At 38.0% G+C, this 17952-nt stretch overlaps 1 pseudogene; it reads left to right on the top strand.

The window, feature by feature from the left end:
- Positions 1–17952, top strand: part of LOC103478225 (proprotein convertase subtilisin/kexin type 4-like) — a 198200-nt pseudogene that overhangs the window by 27774 nt on the left and 152474 nt on the right.

The raw sequence follows: 17952 nt of genomic DNA, 5'->3' as shown, positions 1-17952 counted from the left end.
TGTACGTACATGCACTGCAAAAAGACAAAATCAGTTTTAGTCTAGTTTCTAGTGCAAATATTTTAGCACACTTGAAGTAAGACAAAGCTAACTTCAGGACAGATTTATAGACGCACTCCTAAAACCTAGAGGATATGAGTGAATTGAACTAGACTGTACATAATGAAATTTAAGTTGACACAGCTGAGAAGAACTGAATTGCAGTTCTTAAATCACTCCACGTCTACATAAGGAGTCGGATGGATCATGTGCGGTTGTAAATGGGAGCTGTCTGGTGCAGAAGAATAAACCGACTCGTGTCCTTCTGCAGCACTTCTCTCTGTCTGCCTCTTTGTGTAAAACTTTCCTCACCGTGTCACGCAGCCTCTGCTCTGACAGATGATAGGAAGGCACCAGAGGGAGGCAGAAAGATGAAACAGTCAGGAGATCATGGATGAAGGCTGCAGCTGTGTGTTGACTCTCATAAAGGAAGGAGGGAAAATAAGAAATGCACTTCTACGCTTTGACCAGATTGAACTTTTCACCGCTCAGGTTTCGCGCAAGTATTTTAGGATTTCAACCGCCGTTGTGAAAGCAAGTGCGTCGCATCGAATGGGCATTTTCAGACATAATTATTGAACCCCAAACTGTATGAAACACCAGCATATTTTCTAGACATGATTAAATAATTTAGGAATTTTCATTTTTCTAGAAATGGAAATCTTTATGATGTTTATCTGTATCATCAGGCTCTTTTCATTGTTTTTACTTTTGCATTTAAAATGATCTAATTAGTTAACTTCAGCTGCTCTGTAATGGTTCACAACTTCTGGAAATACATTGGGTCTAATAGCAGGTATTAAAATTGATGAAAAATTATATATATATATTTACATATTGACATTAAAATACGACTGAAATTGGGTTATGGCAGAGGTCTGCAACCCGTGTCTCCAGAGCCACAGTGGCTCTTAATAACTTTAGCTAACAATTAAAAGAAACCAGTTAATATTTTTTAAATACAGATATAATAACAAATGCAGGTTTTAAACTGTGTTTTATACAGTATTTGCATTGAATTTCCACAAATATAACACTAAAAGTGCCAGTAATATGTGTTTAGATCTTTTGTTCTTTCTCATTAGGTTGACTGTTTATAAAACAATATCTCCTTTATGCTTATTTTTATTTTAAATTCTGAAAATGGAAATAAAATTCTGGCTCTTAAAAAAATGACAATAAATTTTCTAAAGTCTGAAAATGTGTCTATTTTCAAAAGGTTGTGTGACATTTGCAGCTCTAAACAAGTTTTTTTGGCTGTGCTGAGAGCAAAATGGCTCTTTAGGGTGCAGAGTCCTGTGTCATAGGTTTGACCCAGCGTACTAGGATAGGTTTTCAAACCAAAAAATATCTTAAAATGACTTTGTGTCCTGTATTGCCTCAACAAGCCAAATAAAAAAAAAACATCAAAGGAAATTTCTGCAAAACCCACATTCATGTTTGCTTTTGGAAGAGACAATGAACCACTTCCTAAATGAGCTTCCTAAAACAAGCTCAGACTGACATCAGCTGAAGCTTTTTTAATTTCAGTGAAGTGGTATACATCAAACCACGAGATCTACTTAAAACAAGTTCCTATATTTTACTTAAAAATGACTTGTAAGTTAGTTTTGACTTACGGTGTACTAAGTGCACCAGAAACTAAGCAGAAATACTTGGTAAAATTTGATGTTTTTGCAGTGAAAAATGTGGAGGCCTTAGTGAGCCGAGGCGCTTCCACAGACTGTGAACTGAGCCGCGCTACAGTAACGAGATGCTAATTAGATGCTAATGATATGCTAATCTCCCCACAGTATTCCACCTCAGTGGTGAGAAGGGAATCTGTGTGGCTTTTCACCATTGGTTGGAGATCCAGGGATGTCCGGAAGTTAAAGTTCAAGATATTGGAAAAGGGGAAAACTCCCCCCCAATCCCCTGCACGCACGCACACACACACGCACACGCACATGCGTATTACATAGATCTTTGTGTTTTCAGGTTCCCAGAGGAAACGGCCTCCAGCTGACAGCCTGTCTGAGGAGAGGATGGACGACCAGTCGCTCACCTTCAACGACCCTCTCTGGCCCATGCAGTGGGAACTGGTGGGTGTCATTATCTGCTTGGGTATGTGTTTGTGTGTGTCGTCATTTCCCTTATCTGGAAGTCTCCCCCCGTCTCAGTCTTCGCGTTGAAGGATGTTCTTTTGACAGGCATAAGTCAGACAGGCTTTCACGTGTGACTGGAGAAGGAGACAGAAGACAGAGAGATAAGGGGATGGTGGGGAAGGCAGGAGAAGGGGTGAGTGGGTTGTCCATGTTGAACTGAGACAGATGTCTGGGATTGATGAGGCTTGGAGGAACACCGGCGCACAACTGGGCTGAGACAACAAGACATGCTTATGCCGTCAGCTGTCCTGTTCACATTGTTTTGGCCAACTGTGTTTGTGAGGCCTAGCAGGAATACAGCAACAGGATGGAGAATTATGTTTGAAGTCTGTTTGAAAAGCGTCATAAAACAAACATGTCATGAGGGAGCTTTTGTTCTTGGAATAAGATTATGTCCAATGTAAGTTAAACTTGACCAATTCTTATTTGGAGAATTTGGAGTCTGACAGATATCATTTTGATGTACCTTTCCTGCTAAAGTAATAACCACAGCAAAAGCTTTTCAATTGCTGTTTTCATGCATGTGTGTATTCACCTCCTTAGATGTTTTACCCTTTTTTTGCTTTAACAAATCAACCATGATCTGCAAAAATAAACAAAAACCAACTTAAATGTCAAATTGAAAACTCAATTCTACAAAAACAATGACAATTAAATTGTGTTCCTTAGTTGTACAGAAATACCATTTAGATTTTCATATATAGTTTCATTGTTAAACCATAATCAGTTGATTTATTTTAGAGTTTATTTTAGAGTTTCAATCTGAAACTCTAAGATACAACATAAAGATCTGAGTGGTTGAGGCTGAAGATGTCAAAACAATTTTTTACATTACACTGCAAAAATGACAAAATAGTAAAATATGCAGCATTTTTTATTAGTATAGCAGTAATATACTTTGCATTATTTATATACTACCACGCAATAAGCTGTATTAATTCATGTAAACTACATATTTCAGAGTAGAGGTTGATATACTGAGTAAAACCTCTGTGACCTATTAATTTATGTTTGAAAAGAAAAGATATGTTTTGGTAAAGTAGAACTGAACAGGTCAAGTTTTTTTGTATGTCACATTTCAGCAGTAAGGCATTCAAAGTGCTTCACATAAATTATAAAACAAGCAATAAACATTACATTTTTGTCAAATGCCATCATGAAAAGTATCAATGCAAATCAAAAGCAACTCTAAGCTGATTGGTTTTTAGCTTTGATTTAAAAAAAAAAAAAGTCAGTGTTTCAGCTGTTTTGCAATTTTCTGGACGTTTGTCCCAGATTTGTAGTTCATAGAAGCTGAATGCTGCTTCTCCATGTTTGGCTTAAAACATGATTCCCAATAAAAAAAAAACTTTTTTTTTTTATTGTTTAACAACCCATTAAAAAAACCAAAAAAAAACCTATTACTTTTGTGCACTGAATACTTTCTGCTGGGTCTGTTGCGCAACAACAGCTTCTGTTTCTGCTCGTATCGATGGAATTCGGCGATAAATTATATCACTGATTACTCTATCAATAATAAATCCCTGGCATGTTCTTGCTATAAATACCCTGGGCAAAGCGTTCCCTCAGCCAATCGACTCCCGCAGACGGTCTTGAGTGACGTGCGAGGGCGTAATCTGGCAGAGTGAGGGGGAGGAGAGGCGGGCTCACGGATTCACCCCGGCAACCGGCAGCAGATTGACTGACATCCCAGCTTTCGGGGCAAGTTGGAGGGATGAGAGTCAGGGATGGGGGCGGAGGGTGGTGGAGACAGTATCGAGGCGAGATGATGAAGAGAAATGTGAGGCGGAGAGCTCGGAGCTCCAATACGAGCGCCATTTGTAGCAACCGCTCGGCTCTGAATTTAGAAATTTTATCGACAAGATTCTTCTTTTTTTTTTTTCGAAACCCTCCGTGATGCATGCGGTGTTACGTGAAGTATGACACATAAGTGATTACGTGGTTTTTATCTTATATGGGTTGATTACATAAACAGAAATATAGGGCACAATTATCAATCACTGAGTAATCAGGAAAAATGCAAAGCCTTTCTAAAACTAGGGACCGTTCGCTCTCTCTCTCTATCGGCTTCTCGCCTCCCTCTCTTGATTTCACTCTGTTGTGTTTAATCAGCCTCTGGTGGATGGAGATATTGATTGAGGGTCAGTAATCTGCTCAGGTTGAGACATGTGTGTGTGCGCGTGTTTGGTGTAGAGTAATATTTTCATTACCTACTTTAGGCGAATTTGGCCTAACACACCTTGATGACAAGTTCAGCTCCTGTAAGAAGGTTCTTGCTGAGCTGACTGCAGCAAATCAATCAGTGGATGATATGTGCTGTCGTTTGACAATCTGTTTGTGTTCATATGTTTTCCCTGAAGTCCAGTTGAGATGAAGAAGGAGAAAAGGCAATTGTTTGCTTTTTCCTGCTGCATGACTGCTTGTGCACAGTGGACCTCTGTGAAAATTCGCGGAGTCACCTTTTTGCCCATTTTTCTGTGAAATGTAACTCCAAGATGAATAAAAATCAGCCTACTTGTGGATTTGTTCATAGAGTATATCTAAAATATTTAATAGAAATAGCATCTTGGGTAGCCAGGTGTTGACCTTTGCACAGCCACCAGATCAGGAGCCGTTCATTTCCCCTGTAAGAACAGAGATAAGGAAGACTGGAGATGTTAGCTTCTGCTGTAATGCCAAGACTGTTTCCACTGTTTGTAATAATGAATATTATTATTTTGGTGTTTGAACAATTACAATAGGTGGTCCTAAGTATTGTTCATAGGAAGTCTCAAGATTTCATGGGCTTTCGTGTGATTACTAATCTCCAATGTTGTATTATGCACTGTGTCAAAGGCAGCATTCAAATACTACAAATTGATAAATTTAAAAATGTGAACATTTGAAATGGCTTCCTAGCTTTTGAAAAAATGTTATTATAATTACTAGCTGTGTTTTTTTATTTTTATTAGAAAGAGTTACTGTGCTAATAGGGAAATGAAAAGACATTTGAAGAATAATGTCTGCCGTAGCGAGTCTTTATCCGGTTTTTACATCCATCTGACAAAATTGCGCTTTGCATAGAATGGTTTATTGACACCTATTTTACATGTTCTTTTGTTTTACTTTTTTTTAATGAAAGTAAAACAGAAAAGATGTCAGGTGAATGTCAAAATTCACCTGACATTTGGAATGGAAACATAGCAACTTAAGACAAATGCACGCTCCCAACTATACGGGATCAGTTTTGGATTGGCTGGACATCAACCATCAGGACACGGCGGCATCTTTCACACGGATTAGAGCAGATGAGCCAGGTTATGTTGTTCAGCATGACCCTGCAAAAACACAAAATCTTATCAAATATTTTTGGTTCAGTTTGAAGTGCAAGTATCTTGGTAAACTTGAAATAAGACAAAACTACTGTAAGCAACTTTTCAGCAAGAAATTTGAGCATTTTGATATTAAAACATTAAGATGTTTTAATATTGTTGAAAACATTTTAGTGCCACCGGCAAATTATTTCACTCATAAAATGTCTCATAAGTGAAATAATCTGCCAATGTAACAAATACCTTGTTTTAATCAATATCAAGGAATTATTAACTAAACAATCTCCTATTTCTTGCTGAAAACGAACTTGTAAGTCAGTTTTTTTCTGTCTTCAAGTGTACTAAGATATTTACACAAGAAAGTAGACCAAAATTACTTGGTAAGGTTTTGTTTTTGCAGTGTACAGTGTACTTGGAAAAAAAAAAAAGATTACAAAAATTCAATAAAAGCACAAAAACTGAGCAAGGGGTGAGCAAGAATATATCATTATTGAAGTTCATTTATTTCTATAGGTAAACCCATGTCTCTATAAATGTATAGATGCTAAACAGAGCACCACTGTGAAGTGGTAAACTGTTGTACTTTAAAGTGTTATTGTGACTTTGTGTTGTGTATGAGGAGCTTTTTACTGCTATCACAACATCACTTCATATAACCACATGTGTATGAAGTGAATCAGCATTCAAGATGCCTCTCCACAGGCCTATATGTAATTTTACAAAGGTGTGTGCCTTTTATGTGTGCTTAAAGTGTGTGTGTGTGTGTGTGTGTGTGTGTGTGCGTGTGTCGGGGTGTGTGTGCGTGTGTGTGTATGCATTCGAGTGTGTCCTCCCCTCAAGCCAGTCCCAGTGTTCCGGTGGACGTTAGTCTGCTAGCAGCCTCCATTCATCTGCCTTATTCGCTCACACTACAAAGCATTGCAGCTCCCCAGATGCTACCCGCCAAACACACAAACAAACGCGCACACAAACACGCAAACGCACATACACACACACACATGTGCAAACGCACACAAACCCCCCAACAGAGACATTTTTTCCATTGTGCCTTTTCTTCCTTTCTTTCTCCTTAATCATAGCAACAGTTAAAGGACTCACTTTGAATATCAAATTGGCCGTGTGTGTCTGTGTGTGCTTTTTTCTGTGTGGGAGAGCGAGTTTTGGGAATCCGTTGACATTTCTAGTTAGTCTGCGTGTGTGCGTGTGTGCGTGCGTGTGCGTGTGCGTGTGTGAGCGGCCTTTACACGCTGCCTTTAAGTGTTGGGTGTTTTTTTTTTGCGTGTCTGTGTGTGCCTGTTAGCGTACTGCATGTTTGTGTTGGGATGCAACATTAAAGCTGTATTAAGTGATCAAGTGAATGTATGTAGTTTGTGGGGATAGTGAGGCTCTGGGGAGCTGCTGTGATGGGTATTTTGCCTCACCACGGCGGCGTTGTTTCTCTGCTGTAATGTGCGTTTATCTCTGTGTTTCCGTGTAGGTGGATTTGTGATTTGAGGTGAAGAGGTCTGGGTGACTTGTCCGTGAACTTCCTGGGTTCCTTAAGGCGCTTTGAAACCATGTGTAGTTAAAGATGCATACACCATCCCTTACATATATATATATATTTATATATATATATATATGTATTTATATTCTTTGAATATATGTTTCTACTGACCTGGATCAAAACCACCTACTGAATGCTGTGAGGTGGCCCTCCAACAACCTGACAGGGCATTGACTCTGGGATTGTGTAGGTGCCATGTGACGTTTGAAAGGAAGAAAAAAAAGTCGACAGCAGATTTTTGAAGTCATCCGATGAGTTGGGATGTATTGTCCGTTGTTTATTTGAGGCACTTCTAGGATGCTGTTCCGTTAAAAATGTGCGTAAATCTTTAGTTGCGTTTCCATTAACCTTATAGTTTGACGTATCGTACATAAATTCTCTTAATGGAAACACGTGCATTTAAAAAAAATTTGTTTTTCAATCAAAAGTTTTTTCACTATGATGAAGTAGTTTTTTTTATTTTTTTTGCAAAACTGTAAAGGAAACACTTTTTTTCTCATCACACGAGTCACATGATCAAACAAGTGGATGTTGCCACTGTTGCCAAACACGAAGATGACAGGAAGTAGTTGGAGGATGATGGTGCGGCTTGTTTCTTTTGTTCTCGTGAACAAACTTGTTCACGTGACTTTAATTGCGTTTCTTATTTAACGGAAACACCACAATTGAGAAATTGTTTTTCAACATTAGCGAAATATTGACAAATTTTTGTGCTCATTTATAATGTGCACAAAACTTTGCATTCTGCTAATGTAAAATAAATAAATAAATAATTAAAAACAATTACAGATTAACAGTCATGGCAGTATGGATATGATTATAATTCAGCCATGTCACCAACGTTTATCTATCACCCATCTGAGGAGTTGTCAGTGTCGTATTCAGGTATTGGAGCGATAAACTCCTTATATCTGGGAGTGGTGATGTAGGCGGCGTTTTGGGGAAATTGTAGTTGGTGATTTTACAGAAAAGTTATGGATTCAACATGTTGGAATAACATCCTCCTTCTACCACTTCCGGTCGTCTTCTTTGTGGTTTTCATCAGTAGTAACATCCAACTGTTGTTCACATGACTTGTGTGATGTGAAAAGTGATTCCATTGCAGTTTTGCGAAATAAACCGATTTGGTATGGCCGATAAACCACTTCACCATGGCTTTTAATCGAAAAACGTGTTTTTTTTTTGTTTGTTTTTTTTAAATTGACATGTTTCCATTAAGCTAATTTATCGTAATTTGCACAATTCTTTAGTTAATGGAAACGCAGCTGGTGTCACATTCATTCCAGAAAGTAACGTTTCCCACTTGATCATTGCGCTGTATTATTTTGCTCAAATTTAAGATCACAGTTTTTTTGGAAAGCTACAGTGATTCCATGGATTTTGAGTTTGGGTTTTGAGTAAGAGTAGTTGCTGTTTGTCTCTGCAGTGTGTCCTGCAGCTTTGGGCGTCCTTGTGTACGTAACACATGCTTTACAAAAAACGTCTCTGATCTGAGTCAGGGTTCTCTGTCCTTGAAGCTTTCTTGTGTTCTTTTCGTAGCTCTGTCTTAATTAATCGCTTTCCTTCCCTTCCTCATAGTCTCGTTCACCACACAGCGTCAGTACATTTGGTTAATTGGATTTACCTGGTTTCCATGGCACTAATCACCTTCCCAGGATATAAGCGTCCAATTTTCAGCTATTGTGCCCATTACCAAGTCTGTTCTCCCTTAGCAAACCTGTTCCTAATATGTGTTCCCTGCTGTTTGCCCCCAGTTGGTTTTCCCTTAAGGTTTCCTTCTGTACATGCAAGTTTTTCCTTTTCTTCAATAAGTGACCTCAATATGAGACTCGTGTCCTATTTCTGAATTCAAACGCTTTGATTTTAGCAGATTCCGATTTCTCTTCAAAAATCATAGTTGCCATTTTTGTTGAAATCCTGCCTTAAATGGGGATTATTTTTTTATTAAGAGCAGAGGGAACTTTCCAGCGTGTGTGTTAGTGATTTAGTGACTGTAAAACACAGGCAAAATGATTCAGAGTTGACATTTTAGACTGTCTTTAGCTTTTCAGGTTTTAATTTCAAGAGAGACAAAACTTTCCCGTAATAAGTTTAACCTTCTTGGTTTCACCTGAGCTTGACTGCAGGTCAGTTCTCTTGTTTGCAAATTCAATGAAACTGCTCCAACACTGCTGCAAATTGACATCTTATGGTTTCTTTTTTGAAGACAAAAGTCAAAAAGTGACCTTTAAACAACACATTTTTTTTTGGATAAAACGTGACTAAAAGTACAAAATGACAAATGAGCAAAGGATACGCCAAAATCTAGCTTCCTGTGTTTGTGACCCTAATGACCAAGTAACATCTGTCTGTAGAAAATAGTTTACTTTTAAACATCTTCTAACAATTTGTGCTTTCTATAAGTTAATTTTAAACAAAAACTGGAAACTTTGAAGGTATGTTTTTTTTACGAGACCTTGAACTCTTTTAGTGTTTTTTTTTTTTTGTCCAAATGAGTTTCAGGGCGAAAAATCTGGCCCTCATGTTGACAAAAAAAAACAAACTCTTTTGTGAAAATGCTAATGTATTAGCCCAACGTTTAACCTGACTTTTTACCCTAAATGCTAATTACACATAAGAAATAACCATGGTGGATTTGTGGTTGTGCTGCAGCTGCAGAACCTTTATCATGGTTCTACAATGAAAAGTTTAGCAAAATACTCCACCTTTGCTTTGTTGTTTGCCTTTCCTGTTGTGTTTACCGCTAACCTTGTGTGGAAGCTCCACACATACTCTATGTCTAGTGCCACTTACAGGTCTGGGGGTGTAAAATCAACTCTTTCCTTTGTGATTATGTTTGAACAAAAACATTTCTAAAAGCAGTCCTGTGCTTTTGAAACTGAATTAACATTCCCATGTGGTAGGAATCAGAGTCTTCTTTCTGCATTAATTACTTCCACACTGAAGAGTGTTGTCATTGACATAACCTGGGAATGTTTTGTTATGGTGCCTTTACTTTTCAAATTAATGGGATCTTTTTCTTTCGGACCAGCTAGACGGCTGAAAATTGGTCGTCAGTACAAATTTTCATATCTTGAAACAAAATCCCCAAAAATATTGTGTTTAAAAAGTCCTTTTTATTGTATTTCCTCTCTCTTTTAACTTGAGTGTAATTGCCAAACTGCACCCCATGTATGATTAAAGCACATCTTGCCAGCATTGGGTATTTAAGACTAATGCAGATAAACGGTGAATTAATAAACCGGTCAGACTCCTCTTAGTAACGTTGATCCATGACCACATGTGTTTGTGTGTGTGTTCAGTTCGCACAGGGTGAATACAACTCCAGTGGGTTTGACCTGAATGTGATGCCAGTTTGGAGGAACAACATAACCGGCAGTGGAGTGGTGGTCAGCATCATCGATGACGGTGAGTCTAACATTGTTGTAGCACACGCGCTAATAGGAAACATACAGACCTCAAGCTAGTATCTGCATTTCCATGAAATTGCACAAATTGAAATTATGAAAGTAAATTTGCTTAACATTACAAATTTGAACATACTTAGAAAGTCTAGAGGATACTTACTTACTTATTTATACTTAAGTCCAGAACAAGGATTAGGACTTAAAATCCGGAAAAAAACTATGTTAGACTCCTATTCTTCCAACCCAGAAAAGGAATTAGACCAGAGAATACTTACTTATTATAGGAGTATTTAGTTTATATACTTTGGATCAACATTATCAGATTCTTTTTTTTCTTTCTTCTTCTGCTCTTTCCTTTGGTTTGTTGTTTTACCTGTATTTCCTTTTAATTCATGTAAAGCACTTTGAGTGACCTTGTTGCTGAAAATGTGCTATATAAATAAAATTACCCTACTTAATGGAAACATGCCAATTTTGAAAAAACTCAGTTTTTTTTGATAAAAACTTTTTGTGTTAGGATGAGATGGTTTTTTGGCCGCCTGCTGGCGCAGATGACAAAAAAGACGACAGGAAGCTTATTCCGCAGTGATTTTAATTTCATTTCTTATTTAATAGAAACACAGCGATTTTTTTCGACATTAGCAGAACATAGACGAAGACCTGCGCACATTCATAAGAGAAGCGCAGCTGCTGTGGAGGTTCTTCAAGCTTCTGGTCTGTTTTGGAACATTTGAAAGACGAAATGTTAATAATATTTATACAATTGGAGACTGCACAATGGAATAAAAATAAAAAAAAATCAGGTTTGCTGTCACCTTTGACCTAGAGTGAAGAGTGCGAATGATTTATCTAAGCTCCCTGAGCTGCGCCCACAGCCTTACCTCCATCATCTTCGTTTCAGTCACGCCACAGTGACAATTCATTTCTCTCTGATTGCTGGGATATCTGGCAACAAGGGAAATGAGAGAGCGGCATCTTATGGGCTCATTCATCAAGAACTAATTGAACCCTCACTTGTCTCGAGTGCTGATAGAGCGGAGTAGTTGTTGGAGTGTGAAGGTGTGTTTGAGCCACTGTCTTTTTTTTTTTTTTTTTTTTGCAGTCAAGAACCTCTGATTCTGTTTTCTGGGGTGCACAAATCACAGAGTTATTGGTGTCAAATATACTTTCTCCACTCGCTTACGTGCGTTTGTGTTTTTTTTACCATTTCATGCATGTGTGTACGGCTACGGCTAACGACAGTTTTAAAAAATTATTTGATTCTATCGAATCAGGCGATTAATCGAGTAATTGAATAAAAAAGTGGCATATTCTGCAGATTTCAGCTTATTTTATACAATATATAAAACATGCACATATTTTCAGTTTCTTTTTCTAAATATAAAATAAAATTTTTTATTGCCTAAAATACAAAATCAAGCTTACATTGATCATTTGTAGCAAAGGATGCATCTGCAGCTAAAAATAAAAATACAAAGATAAATAAATAAGCCATTTCACCTTAATTTAACATCAATGCATCTGATCTGTTGACTATTCAATTAATCAATTAAAGACTGAATAACAAAAGGTGCTTAAATAGAGATTTTTTTTGTACAGAATTTGAACCACTTGATGCTAAAACTATGCATCTGGATAAAACAGACAAAGATGTATTCACTTTGTTTACAGTTTTGGTCTAATTACTGCTCTGACTGTGTTGTTCTTACAGCAAACAGCCTTTTTAAGAGTCTATATACTCCAGTTAGTGATAACAGATTATCAAATTAGTTGATGATTATTTCAATAATCGATAACATCATGATTAATCGTTTTAACTGTATTTGTGTGTGCTTTTTTCTGTGTAAGGCTGATGTGCTGAGTTGTGGTGGAGGAAAAAGTGCTTTTCTTTGCCTCTCATCCCTCTGCACACTTGTACCATTATGCGTGTGTGTGTGCGTGTGCGTGCGTGCGTGCGTGCGTGTGGGCGTGTGTGTGTTTGTGCACTGTTAGAGGTGAAGGGTGGATACAGAATGAGCAAGGCAGTGACAGACTGAGAGAGAAATTATATAGAGGAAAGATCCAGAGAGAAATGTCAGGAGATGGCGAAAGCGGAGAGGATTGTGAGCTGTACACGTTAATGTATGTGCGGCAGAGAAGGAATTAGACCTGCACCAGTGAATCTCCCCTCCTCTGAGGCTATTGTACTCCGCTCCACCTCTCCGTATTGATTCCGCCTGGGCAGGAGCTCCCTCGCTCTTTCTCTCCTGCCCTTCCGTCTTCCCTTTCTTCTGTTTCCCTTCGTCATTTTTTTTTTCTCCCCCCGCCCGCTTTTTGTTAACCGGACGGAGACGTCTTCCTCTTTCCTCGTGCTCCGTCTTTCCGTTTCGCCCGCTCTGCCTCCATTTTTTTTCCTCCGTCTTCCAGAGAGCCCTGCCTCTCTCCGGCCAAAAGATCGCGTTCCCCTCTCACCTTTAGCCAACCTTTCAATCGATGCCCATTGATTTTGATATCACAATGAAATAAATTATTTCTCTTTGAGTGAAAGCGTCCATGACTCAACCCCGCCGCCGTGTCTTTCTCCATCTCTGTCCTTCAGCTCTCTCCCTTTGTTTTAGAGGTAATGTAATTGGTATCTGAGGCTGATCCTCTTAAAACATTGAATCACATTTAGTATGCCACTTTCAATTTATGCACCCATGTCTGGGTTTACTCCGAGTTTCTTTTTACAAATGCTCTCTCTCAGAGGTACCCTCTAGATACACCTGCATTAGTTTTTGTTTCGTTGCTGTGGTTCATAAATTCTCGTCAATATATTTACATATCTGATGAATATTACCTTTAGTACCTTACAAACACAACTTAAAATCTTTTTCATGACTTGTTGCAAACATAAACCTCAGTTTATTTCATATGGATTTTATGTGTGACCCTGATTCAGTATGTGATTTTCAATTCTTTTTAACAAATAAAAGCTGGAGAAGTGTACCACGCATTACACTGATCCCCCAAAATAAGATTCAGTGCATCCAGTTTAATCAATTTATCCTCATGATCAGAGTTCAGCTAAATGAAATTTATTTTCAGTATAAATCGAGTTGCCTTGTGAAAAGTGACTTTAGATTTTACTGCTGAACATTTGGGTTTAATGGCAAAAAACACTTTGTTTCCCAGTGAGAGTTGGGAACGTACACACAGAAAAAAAGGCCAAAAAACCAAACTCTGACATCTTAAAAATAACATTTACAACCTGAAATATCAGCTGCAATCTAAAAACAACTTTAGCTTTAGCATACGATGCAACAAATGCAGTCATAGCGACGCCTGAAATATTATATTCTTATTTACATTATAGCACACCTTGTGCCTCTGTTATGCCATATGCTAATATCAGTATTAGCTCCGTAACAACGTAAGCAATTAAAGATGCTGAAACTAAATGTTGTCCCTTCAAAATAAAAGCATAAAAATGAAAATTGGATGTTACTTGTAGATGAATCTAAGTAAAGGCATTAAGAGCCAAAAAGAGACACAAACAGATAAAAGAATACATTTATGGTTATTTACAAAGAGATCTGTCCAGTGATAAGAGGAAGATTGGGTTCGGTTATGAAATTATATTCTGAACTTCGAACGTCTCATAGATGAGGAAAAGGATGAGGAAGAGATTGAGGACCACTGGGGAAAAAAATATTTCTTATTTTAGTCTCAGAATTGTTACTTTTTTTCTGCAGAATTGTGACTTTTTTTGCAGAGTGAGATTAAAGTCAGAATTCCTTCAAAAATGAAAACCTGAAAAGAAAAATAATGCAGTTTGGCACCAGCAAAAGTTTGGATAAAACACCAGAGTCAGTTGGTTGTTCATCAATAATTGAACACATTGTTTGAAAACGGGGCTGCACAGTGGCGCAGTTGGTAGAGCTGTTGCCTTGCAGCAAGAAGGTTCTGGGTTCAATTCCCGGCCTGGGGTCTTTCTGCATGGAGTTTGCATGTTCTCCCTGTGCATGCGTGGGTTTTCTCCGGGTACTCCGGTTTCCTCCCACAATCCAAAAACATGACTGTCAGGTTAATTGGTCTGTCTAAATTGCCCCTAGGTGTGAGTGTGTGTGTGCATGGTTGTGTGTCTCTGTGTGTCTCTGTGTTGCCCTGCGACAGACTGGCAACCTGTCCAGGGTGACCCCGCCTCTCGCCCGGAACGTTAGCTGGAGATAGGCACCAGCAACCCTCCCGACCCCACTAAGGGACAAGGGTGAAAGAAAATGGATGGATGTTTGAAAACGTCTTCTGTTGAGTATTCATTAGCCAATCAATGTATAGATTTAATCACAATAAAACACTTTGAACTTTCAGAATTCTGCACCTAAAAATGAACCAAATGATGAAAAAACTAAGAAAGACTAAACTAAAACTAAACAATATTTAACTAACAATAGCTAATAAAAACTAGAAAACACGGTCTTAAAAAGTAATTAAAACTTACTCAATTGGATAAAAAGTCACAATGAAATCAAACTAAACTGTAATGAAAACCTCCAAACTATTACAACACCAGCTTTCAATTCAAATTCAATTCAAACGTACTTTATTGATCCCAAAAGAAAATTAAATAATAATAAATAATATTTTGAAAATCTGAAAGGCCCTGCTCTTTTACCCGGGTTTGTTTTCTCCTGCCTCTGTCTCTCATAATTCCGGCATGATTGTCATAAAGTTGAAAGAAGGACAAGAAATAAAAAGCATTCAATAAACATGACGTTTACATGCCTGATAAATACCACCTACCTTGTTTGTGAGGACAGTTCCTTAAAAATACTTATTAAAATCCATGTACGGTTTGATAAATGAGGCTTCTGGACACATTTACAGCTGAAATAAAAGACAGCTGTCACGTCAACACAAGCTGTGTTCATTAGAGGGTCGTGACCTCTGGGTTGGGTTATGGATTCATCTGAAGAATTAGTGCCGTGCAGAGCCCCGCGTCGCCCAGCGATCAGGAGTTATTGATTGATCAGCGCTGATATTGTTACGATATCGGTACAGAGGATGACTGGACGGACTGATTGGTGGATTCGGAAACAAAGACTCCATTATCAAGCTTAATCATGTAAAACATCCAGTGTGTAGGGGGGAATGACAGCTATAGAATAAACTTTATTACCTACTAGAACTCCTCTGTTACTCATTACTTATTGTGCAAATGAGATACCTACGGTTGCTGTAAAGAACCTCAGACGCCCACTCCAGCTCCAGCGTTTCCTTTGTAGTTTTTGTCATTTCTCTAGAATTACACAGATGCCATCGAGTTAAAGACGGGATTTTACAGTCGACGCTCCACTGAAGGAATAACGCAAACCCCAACATAAACACAAAGCTGCATGTTCATAATTTAGAATGTGTGCATCAGCTGAGGAAGAAGCTGTGATAAAATATTTTATGGCTGATTATGAAGACTAATCAGAGTCTGTGACGTGATTGGCTCACAGTACAGGAAGTATTTACTGCAAAATCCTCCACCCAAAAAAAGAAACAGCATCTCTGTCATTTTGGTTTGGATATTGTTCTTGCTTTATATTCAACACACAAACAGTGTGAATCCATATCAGTTGCTTGTATAGCACAGCTATTGTCACTGTGCACGATTACATTTGTGAACAGAGTCTTTGAGGACCTCATAAAATTGAAAACATTTAAATTAAGATCAAACATACCGAAGCTGAAATCAGCGTAATGTTGAGTTCAAGCAAAAAAGATCCCAGACTGATGGTTATTTTTTGTTTCTGATTTATTTGCATTGAGGACTGGATTTCTTCTCTACCGTTCCGGGAGGGAAAAGCTGAAAATCAGTCTGTGAAAACGGATTTCATTCAACACAGTGAAGTGTTGACGATGTGATCTGTTCCTGCCTCAATTAGATTATCATCGACATTTAATGTCATCAACTCAGATAGTTTTGGACACGGTTCTGAGGAGTCTACTAGGGCTGAAACGTTTTTCCCATAAAGTCTGACTAGCTTCTCAGTTCTTGCTTAAGAAAAAATACTCCCACAGTATGATGCTTCCAACTCCATGTTTCACAGTGGAGGTGGTGTGTTCAGGGTGATGTATGATGTATGTGCAATGTTGGTTTTCCTCCCACACATTGCATCTAGCATGTAGATCAGAAAGCTTTTTTCTTTTAATCTCGTGTAATTTCAAACCAGTAACAAGACTTTTAAATTACTTATAGCTTTCGTTCAAAGACTGTTTTTTTTTCTTATCTCTTCTCTCTTCCATAAAGTCTGGATTTGTGGCGCACACAGCAAACAGCTGCCCACTTGACCTGTGGGTCTCTGCAGTTCACCAAGAGCCTCTTGGCTGCTTCTCTGATTAAAGAGCTTCTCTGCGTTCAGACCTGGCCGACGAGTTTCAACTAGTGATAGTTTTTTTTTCCCTTCTGAAAAAAGAAACGTTTTCAGTTCAGTTAGTTTTTACTAACGTCCTCAAAAGGAGGCGATGATGTGCTGTTTTATGGAACTCTACTCAGAAGAGTAGAGGAAGAAAATCAAAGGAAAAAAACAAAAACAAACAAAAGAAGGGAGAAAGAGATTCTTCACCTGAATATTAATGGAGTTTTTGTATCCTTGTTGTCCCTGATAGATGAATGAGCCACATTTTTGTAGTTTTTCTTCTGACTTTTGCTTTCTTCAGCTGCTATGTGTAGGACACCAGCCTCTTTATAGTTATTATGGAATCTGCCAGCAAAAACAGGCTGGTGAAAAACATGTTTCATTTTCCTTCTACTTCGCATTTATATGCAGCTTTGTGTTGGTCTGTTACAGTAAGACACATTGGTGTTTTGTATGGAAGAGGATTAGGACCACTGAGAAAAATAAAAAAGACTTTAATCTCAGAATTTAGATTTTTTTATTTTCCAGAATTTTGACTTTTGATCTTAGATTAGTCAAAATTCAGATTTTAAAATTAGAATTCTGAGTGTAGAGTCAAAATTTAAAAAAAGAGAAATATCTAAATTCTTAGATTAAAATGAATATTCTGACAAAAAAGTGTCCCTAATCTTCCTCTGGACGTATATGCAAATTTTTTCAAGGGACTTCAGAAATGTTATGTTCCTGAAACATCTTTTTGTTTTCACTTTATATTGATCAGCTGCATCTCTTTAGTGACACCAATATTCATTTAAATGCAACTGAGGAAATCTGAATCTGCCTGTTTCAGTGTAAATAAAATTTGAAATCTTTGCTTAGTTTTGCTTTTTAACTTCAGGACCCTTATCTATTTTCAACGCGGACTGCCAAAGTTTGCTCCTGAGTCATTCGATACATGTCATCTTTATATTGTGCGTCTTAATATCTCTACATCAGTGACTTTGAACGCTCGCATTAAGGTAAACTCCGGGCTCGGGGCCAAAAATAAATAAAAAATGAGCAGAGGCTTGTTTGTGTCTGTTTGGACGGTCGGCTGTTTGGCTGAAGTGACACTGTCCGGCCGTGTAAAAGTGTCTCTGGCAGAAGGAGCGACAGAGTCAG

The sequence above is a fragment of the Poecilia reticulata genome, linkage group LG16 (genome assembly GCF_000633615.1).
Source record: "Poecilia reticulata strain Guanapo linkage group LG16, Guppy_female_1.0+MT, whole genome shotgun sequence".
In the NCBI taxonomy this organism is placed as follows: Eukaryota; Metazoa; Chordata; class Actinopteri; order Cyprinodontiformes; family Poeciliidae; genus Poecilia; species Poecilia reticulata.
The sequence above is the reverse complement of the archived record's forward strand: the minus strand, read 5'-3'. Positions and strand labels throughout refer to the sequence as shown.